Below are 10570 nucleotides of genomic sequence, written 5' to 3' on the forward strand. Positions count from 1 at the left end.
CTGACAGAATTAGTTACAGACACGATTGTTGTTTCTTTGGGATAATCACTTTGCTCTACATAAAGATCACAATGTTTCCACAGCAGATCTACCGACTGCCAATGGGGTCTCTTTGCAATTTGCAGCCACATGCAACTGCATGTTGCCAAAAATCTTGTATTTATGTTTACAGGTTTCATAGTTTCATAGTTTATACGGTTGAAAAAAGACACTTGTCCATCAAGTTCAACCAAGGAAGGGTAGGGATTGGATGAGGAAGGGATTTAGGGGAAACAATCCTATATAGCATAACAATCAATGTTATTTAGGTGTAAAAAGTTATTTAGGTGTAAAAAGGTTGCATAAGACTTGGCCACTTATGATTTGTTTGCAACATGTCTGTGATTTGCCTGTTTTTTTTTTTACAACTAAATTGCAGCTTGAGATGTACTGTTATGAGACAAATGTTTCCATGTAGCTCTCACCCAATTCATTTCAAACTTTCAAGAAATTATTCATTTGTATGAGACCAAAGTAGTCCTTTCATTATAGATAGTCATAGTATTCATAGTCAAGTGTTTCAATATACAGGTCATTAAATGTTAAATTTGTATTTTATCCTGGAAAAATGTGGGTGTCTGCCAACTAGGATAGACAGATGTGTTTCACAGTTTATGTCAGCACATTGCTTGGGGCAAACTGCAAGATGTGGAGGAAGGAAAACTAGAAGGTATTAATTATTATCTTTAGATCAAGGCTTAAATCTGGCATTTTGCAAAGAGGCTAGTGCAGCTGCTGCTTCAAAAGTGCTAAACAAAAACATAAAGTAAGAGCACATAGACCATATATTAGAAAACTGTATACATTTCATTTGCACATACAGGCGGTCCCCTACTTAAGAACACCTGACTTATATACGACCCCTAGTTACAAACGGGCCTCTGGATGTTTGCAATTTACTGTACTTAAGTCTTAGGCTACAATAAACAGCTGTAACAGTTATCACAAGTGTCTGTAATGAAGCTTTATTGTTAATCCTGGTTCTAATGACAACGTAACATTTTTAAAATCCAATTGTCACAGTGACCAAAAAAAATTTGGCTGGGGGGTACAATGATAAAGTATACTGTTCCGACTTACATACAAATTCAACTTAAGAACAAACCTACAGACCCTATCTTGTATGTAACCCGGGGACTACCTGTATTAGATTTTTAGCTCTATCATTCTAAAGATATATATATATATATACATATATATATATATATATATATATATATATGTATATATATATATATATATATATATATATATATATATATATATATATATATATATTACTTTAGTAAGCAGCTCCTAGTGCAGTTTTAAGGATAACAGAAGTCAAACTGCATAAGGAAAGGAAGGCTTAGGATTTGTTAGAGCATGGTCTATCTTTTTCCTGTGTATGGGGCAGACCTATCCCACACATGCTGCTACAATTTTTAGGACTGTACAACCTTTTGATCACTTTTTATAGAATTTTTTTTATGTTTTTCAAAATGACAAAAAAGTGGCATTTTTAATTTTGGGCGCTATTTTCCGTTACAGTGTTAAACGCAGTACAAAAACGTTATTATATTTTGAAAAATCGGGCATTTGATTAGAATTTTTAGGTTTTTTTATTATATATTTTTTTACTTTTTTTTTCATTTAAACTTTTATTATTTTTCGGACCCCTAGGGTACTTTGATTGATCCTTCCATATACTGCCATTCTACAGTATGTAAGGAATGAGGAGGAACATCCCCATATACTGCCAATGTACAAATCGCACATTGTAAGGAATGGGGTAAATCCAGACAGCCTCGGTTCTTCGGAAGACGTCATGGGTAGTGATGATCTTCACCAACATGGCAATCACCAGGATAATACCCGCGATCAGTGCTATCAAATAAATTACATGTAAAATACAAATTTACTACTGTCACCTGCTGTATTCAGTTCTGAAATATAAAAAGGTTTACTTAGGCTTTATAGGTGTATCACTGTGCAATATTTCATGCATTTTTCACCAATGAAAGCTAATTAAGGCAATTTTCAAGCGAACTAACTATAAATATTCTCCCTATGATGCATTTACCTCAGTCTTTCATATCCTTTAACCCAGTGATGGCGAACCCTTTGGAGACCGAGTGCCCAAACTACAACCAAAATCCACTTATTTAACGTGAAGTGCCAACACAACATTTTAAGCAGTAACTTATTGCTACCTGTTCTTCCACATCTTTCAATCGTATCGGCTGCCTGAGACCACCAATACAGTTGGAAGGGGCAAATTCAGACTCTCATTGTAGCTTCTCTCCAGGGTCTCATTCTGGAGAGGAAGTATTGTGGGTCCAGCAAGATGACCTCCAAAGATAATGCAGCCCAGTCCACATCTTCTCACTTTTCCCACAGTTCCAAATAGCCAATGAAGTGTTGCTTTAAAATAGAACAGCATCTCTTTAGCTGCCTGGGACAGCATAAAGATTTGGTGTATTTGGTACTATTTGGTGAACTCTGTCCTGGGGTGATGGTCTGAGTGCCCACAGAAATGGCTCCGAGTGCCACCTCTGGCACCCGTGCCATAGGTTCGCCACCACTGCTTTAACCCCTTAAGGACGCAGGGTTTTTCGCTCATTTCTCACTCTCACCTTCAAAAATCCATAACTTTTTCATTTTTCCGTGTACAGACCTGTGTGAGGGCTTATTTTGTGCGTAACAAATTTTACTTTCCCGTGATGTTATTTATTATAACATGCCAAGTACTGGGAAGCAGGAAAAAAATTCCCAAATGTGGAAAGATTGAAAAAGAAAACGCATGTGCGTTACGTTCTTGTGGGCTCAGTTTTTACGACTTTCACTCTGCGCTCCAATTAACACCTCTACTTTATTCTTTGGTTTGGTACGATCGCGGTGATACCAAATTTATACAGGTTCTATTATATTTTGATACATTTTCCAAAATTAAACGAATGTGTACGAAAAAGGCAAAAAAAATGTTGCCATCTTCTGACACTAATAAATTTTTCTTATTTTGGGGTATGGAGCTGGTGGAGGGGTCATTTTTTGTGAAATGAGCCGACGTTTTCATTGCTACCATTTTGAGGACTGTGCAATATTTTGATCACTTTTCATTACATTTTTTATGTCATGTAAAGAAGGTGCAAAAGTCGCATTTCGGACATTTTGGCGCCATTTCTCGTCTCGGAGGTCACCGCCGGTTATAACCGTTATTATATTTTGATAGATTGGGCATTTTGGGACACGGCAATACCTAATGTGTTTGTGATTTTTACTGATTATTATATTTTATATCAGTTCTAGGGAAAAGGGGTGATTTGAATTTTTAATATTTTATTAATTTTTTTAATCTTTTTTTTTTCACTATTTCTTAGACCCTTTAGGGTACATTAACGAGATGGACAAATCGTTCCTACCATATACTGCAATACAACTGTATATGGCATATTGCCACTAGTTCATTGTAATGAATCTGCAGTAACCATTCAGCCTTCGATGGCGGCGTTCGATTGCCGTGACAGCCTTCGTCAGACCTGACCGCCATCGCCGATGAATTTCGAGGGAAGCGAAGACCGGAGGTAACATGGCGGCGCCCATGAGCCGCCATGTTTTAAGTGCCGCCGGCGACTTTGCCTGCGGCAAAGAAGAGGTTAACACCCGCTATTGGTACAAGCACTGACCGCAAGTGATAGTGATGGGTCTTTGCTGCAATATGCAGCAAAGCCCATCTATGTATGAAGAGGGCTCAGCCAGTGAGCCCTCTTCATAAACCCTTCATAGCTCTGCGGCGGATATATCCATCGCAGAGCGTGAAGGGGCTAAAGGAAATCTACCATCAAAACCAAACATGACAAACCAGGGACACAAACTCATAGATCCAGGCACTGTGACTGTGGTAATCTTTTTATATTTGTTATCCAGGGCCTCCTTCCTTCAAACTCCAACTTTTTAAATTAGGCGAATGAACCAGAAGGGTCCGAGGAGCCCCTCCCGCTGCCTTATATAATCAAATCTAATCACACATAATCAGCCTGTAAAGCTGCAGCACTGAGGGTGATGTCACACATGGCGTTTTTAGGCCGTTTTTGGGCCGTTTTTAGTTAGTGCGTTTTCAGATCATAAAAAATGCACACGTTTTTTGAAAATGCATGCATTTTTGTCCGTTTCTGATTGCGCAAATCCAGAAAACCAGACAAAAACGCCTGCATGTTTTAACGCATGCAGGTTTTTTTCAATCTAAAAACGGCCCAAAAACGCCCTAAAAACGCCATGTGTGACATCACCCTGAGGGGCTTTGGTTATACTCTCAGAGCCCTTCTAACTTACTAGTATAATTTTAACCCGTTAGCTTGACTTAGCGCTCAGCGTCCGATATATTGAACCCAGAGCTGATGCCGGTTCAGCTCAAGATCTGAGCCGAACCAGCATCGGGAAACGTGGGGTGCTGGCTATGACTGATAGCCGACACCCATGTGTAACACTCGCGGTCAGAGTGGGCATTTAACCTGCCTTTGGGGGGTCTTTCCGCCACGATCAGCCCCCCCCCCCCCCCGTTTTTGGGGGGCGCCGAACGTTGCTATGGCAGAACTGGGGTCCGATCAGCATAGGCTGACACTGTTAATACCCTGCAATACATCAGTATTGCAGAGTATTATCATGAACAAGCAATCAGTAAAAAAGTAAAAAAAAAAAAAGGTTATTCAATAAAAAAATAAAGTAAGAAATCAATAAAAATGCCCATAAGCCCCATAACATATAAAGAGACATATAACACGAACCCCACATTATGTATCACCGCGTCCGTAACAACCCGTAGAATAACAGTAAATAATTATTGAACCCCCATGATGAACGCCGTTAAAAAAAAACTGTTATAAACCCTCCAAAAATTATGATTTTTACCTATTCAATCCCACAAAAAATGCTATAAAAAGTGATCAAAAAAACATATGTACTCCAAAATGATACTGGTGCAAAGTACAACATGTCCGGCAAAAAACAAGTCATCAAACAGCTCTGTGGCCAAAAAAGTAACAATGTTATGCCACTTGGAAGACGGCAATGCAAAAATGATAGATTTTTACCACATTAGGGTTTTATTTGACTAATTTAGTAAAATGTAAGAAAAAATATTCATATATGTTATACACGTAACCGAATCGACCCATAGTATAGATATAACATTAGGCTATACGGTGAACACCAAAAAAAAAAAAAGTAAAAAATCCAGTACAGAATTTATGCTTTTCTACTCCTGCCCTCAAAAATAACTTCCTAAATTTTCAACAATAGGACATACCAACCCCAAAATGGTAACACTGGAAAAAGCATCTCGTCCCGCAAAAAAATGCCGTCACATGGCCCCAATAACGAAAAAGCGAAAATTTTGTAGCCTAGTTTTTCAATGAGAAAACTAAAATCCTGGCAGCTGCAGGGTGCTCCTTCATTTCTGCGCCTCGCTATGCGCCCATATAACAAGTAACGGCCACATGTGGGGGGTCTCTGCCCTCGGGAGAAATTGCAGAACAAATTGTAAGGTGGGTTTTCACTTTTTATCTTTTGGAAATGTGTAAATTTTAGGGCTAAATGAACGTTCAACCGTCTAAATTTCACCTCCATTTTGATTCAATTACCGTGAAGATCTCATGGGGTTAACATAAATATGTAAAATTTCATTCAAAACTGTATTTATCCCCAAAATAGTAAATTCTGAAAATCCGGAAAAGCGATATTGATTTGTAAGCCGCGTGACATCAAAATAAATTATCCAGAAATTTCAAAAATTATGAAAATTATTAAATGTAAAGCAAGCATAGGGTAAATGTTATTCAGCAACTTATTTAGGTGGTTAATCTATCTGCCTAAAAACGCAATGATTTAGAATTTCGAAAATGGCAAATTTTTTAAAAAATGAATCACTTTTTCTTTTTTTTGTAAATAAAGGCAAAACTCAGCCAACATTTACCACTAAAATGAAGTACAACATGTGGGGAAAAAACAACCTCAGAATTACTTTGATAAGTAACAGAGTTCAAAAGTTATAACCATATAAAGAGACGCAGGTCAGAATCCAAAAAATGGGGCTGAGCCTTAAGTTACAAAATGGCTGCGTCCTTAAGGGGTTAAAAGTCGATTTTAGAAGGAAGGAGTCCACTGATAACATATATAAGAAGATTACCACAGTCACAGTGCCTGGATCTATGAGTGTCCTGGTTTATCAAGCTTGATTTTGATTTCTGTTACAAAGCTACTGCAGTATGTGGAGGCAATCCCTTTGTGTCTGCCGAAATCAATCAATGACAATGTATCTGATGTGTATGGGTACATTTATGGCCAGACATATAAAAATGGTATGAACCGCCAAATGTCATCAGCTATGGGTGTGTCTCTGGGTGGTCTAACCATCAGTTTTATTTATTGCATTATTTTAATGATGTGTTTTATCCAGACATTAGATAGTAATCACAGGAGGGTGGCAAATAAGGTTAGAACAATGCCTGTTTTCTTTTCTCTAGGACAATGCTCATTTTGTGTCCTTCAGTGATGACAGATAAGCTTTTAGGCTGCAGTAGATTGAGGTGTCATGTTTCATGTCAGCTCTTCTCACCTGGGGCCATAGTCTTCTGGAATTCTGGAGACTAATTTCATTGTTTACTGCTCACACAGGGTTGGCTTCTGATGACAGCAAAGCCTGTTCTGCCGTTTGACTATTTGGCAATATGCATTTAGGTGTCATCAGCTGCTGAGTCACTGTCTCTGAATGTCTGATCTGTAGTCCTTGTCAGAAGAGCTTCAAGGCTTCTACACCTGACTGTCTGTAGAGATCAATAATACAAAGTATCTAGGAACTGATTTTCTTTACATTGATGTACAAAACATAGTGAATGTTCCTTAAAATTTTTGTTGAAAATTACAAATCATCCTCTTAAAACTGATATTCTGGATGTGATTGGTTTTGCATTACATATTCATTAAATGTCATATGGGGAGATCAGTAGAAAATTTTTCCTATTATGTCATATACTCACCAACAACAATGCCAAGACATGCAGAGCGCACATTTCACACTAACATCCCTGGCATATCCACCGTGACTTCAAATCTGTGTTATCTACTGAGTCCCCCAAATAATGGGCAGCATAGCGCAACCCAAAATATGCCATCAGTCAATCAGTACCATCCATATTATTGTGCAAATATTACATGAATATAAAACGTCCATTACAACTGTATTTCAAGGAAGATTTTTTTTTTCAATTCTGCTTTAATAGCAGATGCATGGATTGTATTAAGTTAAAGCATCTATTAAAAACTACATGGAAATTATCTCTCAATTACTGAAAAAAGATGGCGATACGTCTAGTGTCACCTATTGTTAGGCAATAATCCTTGGTAAACAATTGGAAGCTGCATGAGGATCTGCATCAAAAACCACACCAAATAATCTGCACAGTGTGCTATCTATCTATTTCATGTGGTATAGCCGCAGTTTTTTACAATACCGGAATTTAAAAGTCATAACTGGCTTAAAGGATAAGTACAAGACTAATAGTCACCCAAGAGGCACCATTACCCTGGTAACATTTGTTATTTCGGAGGAGTGAGTCATGTGACTCAGGACTTCCTGAAGTCCCGTTTCTTGCTGGCTTATGGAAGGGCTGTGCAGACCTTACTGTACACACACCCCATCAGTTATAACCACTCCCATATAGGTGGTTGGAGGACTATGTGGATGTCCGTGGCACACCCCTCCAAATACTGATATTGGAGTAGTTATGACGATGGGGGCATTCAGAGAGTAATTATTGAGTTGCTGCCTTTCATCCTTCACCTAGCAGGGTAAGTACTATAGGGGTGATTCTATTAGGATCTTATACTTACCCTGGTGAAGTAGTGTATTAGTGGCCAACCTCATTAAAGGGAACCTACCACCACATATCTACCTATAAAGGTAGATCGGGTGGTAGGTAGATCTATAAGACGTGAGGATAGCCCTTTTAAGGGCTAACCCTCACATCCCCACAATATTTTGATAACTTTTATTTCGCTAAATTATTTAGTACAGACTCCCGGCTGTCATAGTAGCCAATTGTCCCCCAATGACCTCACAGACAGTGGCAATCGAATCCAATATGGCGGCACGCATGCCGGACGCATTTACATGAGTAACACCTGTGACCGGTGCCGGCACCGACTGTAAGTGTTACCGGTGGAGTTTGCTGCAATATGCAGCAAACACCCACCTGGTACGGAGAGGGCACAGCCCGTGAGCCCTCTTTCCACCCACTCCAGTACAGTGCACGCTGTGAAGGGGTTACAGGGTTTTGATAAGAAACCTCATGTGAACTCATGTTGCTAAAGACTTAAAGGACATCTACCACCAGGATGAAGTATTGTAAACAAAGCATACTTACATGCTGGTGTGTCCCCTCAGGCAGGATCTGCTTTTCTTTTAGTTTCCTACTCCCTGGTTTTTACAAGATGTATTTGTGCATAAAGCTAAATCACTCTCCCAGAATATAGTAGGGCAAATTGGTTTGTGGTCCTAAATCCTCATGATGGGTTCCCTTTAACAATAAAAATGAAGAAGCACTTTAGTTAACATAAGGACACACAGTTACATTATTGCGGTTTTATACCAATGGTTTCTGCGGGAAACATGACATAGTCTTGCCACTAGAGGGAGGCAAAGCAGGGTTTTACTGTCACCAATCAGTTTTTATAACTCAAAAGTGGAACAGATTTAAAAGACTTGAAGCCTGTTTGATTGTGGAAGTTATAGCGTCACCACCAGCACTGATCATTATTTGATTATGTGAAATGCACATTCATAAATTGTGAAACATAATTTTGAAACTGGACTAGTAAAGTAACTTCCCCGGGTCACTTTGTCCCATCTGTAACATGTAATATACTGTGTGTATACTGTGTATATATGAGAAAATACCCTTGCTTTCCTTGCTGATCTACTTTGTTGTTCCCTTAAGTCTATGAGCAGGATTTATCAGAACTCTGACAGGTCTGATGTGCTAATTTTTGTATGCAAAAAGTTGCATGTCCATAAAAATCAGGCCTACTGATTGGTGCAAAAAAGTGCACATCAGGCCTGTCAGAGTTCTGATAACTACCCCAACCCCCACCCTTTTATTTGTCAGTGACTGTGAGCGGACTGCTCATGGTTTCTGTAGCCTCGGTAGTTACAAGCCATACTACAGGCATCATGGCTCCCATCGCTGAGCAGAACAATGGCACATATCTTTTGGGGTCATTGATTGGCTGTAATACCTTATTTGTTTATTTACTCTTAAATATTTTTATATGCATTCTAGCGACTGAATCTCAACGGTTTTTTTTAAAAACATTTTTATTTCCACTTTTGCTTATAATTTTTTTCACTTCCTCTAGATTTTCATCTCATTCCTTATACAATATACTGCAATACCTCTGTGAAAGTGCAATTACAGATTAAGAGTAATTGCCGGTTGTATAAGGGCTCAGCTCTAATGCTTATGATATAATGAGTGAGTTTTTATATATTTCTATCTACAACATACCATGTCGCAGATTACCGTAAACGTTTTACCGGAATTTATATTTTACAGCCATTAAATGGTAGCATTCTTAAAACACAAATAAGAGAAATATAAAAAGTCTACAAAGTGACAAAACAGGTGGAAGGCATGGCATTGCTGAACCAGCAAGCAGAATGTTATCTTTCCTTTAGTCTAAGGCACCATGGGGCTGTCTAGGTTGTTAACACTGTTACCAGGCAGAATTGCTTGTCTGAGAACAAATCCAAACATCTGCATGTAGTTTGGATGACCTCACTGTGCGTACTCTGGTTACCTCCCATACTGGTAACTTTATTTGGCTTTATATGACATATGATATACATTCTAGGATGTGTCAGTATTGTACTGGTGTATCATTCAATATAAAGATGTTTGAAAATTAATAATTATTCATTAATTATTAATAATTATTAGAGGATATGCATATTTCTAATCAAATTCTGCATTTTTTATAATAAGCATATTATTTGAATTAATTCTGACAAACCTTAAAAAGTTTCACAAATTAGATTCTCGTTTTGAGAATGGATTCTCGAGAAACTAAAAATTCTAACAATATAATAATAATAATAATAATAATAATAATAATATGTCTTTGAATTTACATCATGCGGGCTGTATACTTAGTATAAATGTTAGGCTATGTGCATACGACCGTGAGCAAAAAACAGTCCACAAACAGAGTAATGTTTGCATGCTGTTTTGGCCGGGTGAAGTGGCCACGTAGCAATATGGACCTGCTCTGTCATCTGTGGTGTGGTCGCCCGGGTCGGTTACTGCCTGGTGAGACACGGTGTGCTGCCGCACAATGAACGTGCACAATAGATCTCTATGGGGGCCATGACGTAGCCGGAATTTGTGCGACTAGCTCTCGACTCCATATATAGTCGTGGGTACATAGCCTAAGGGTGAGTTTACAAATTCAAGTGTAAACGCAGCTGAATTCAATAGTCTAAAGTTTTAAAACTGACTTG

This window comes from Engystomops pustulosus, chromosome 5, assembly GCF_040894005.1.
Source record: "Engystomops pustulosus chromosome 5, aEngPut4.maternal, whole genome shotgun sequence".
NCBI lineage: Eukaryota > Metazoa > Chordata > Amphibia > Anura > Leptodactylidae > Engystomops > Engystomops pustulosus.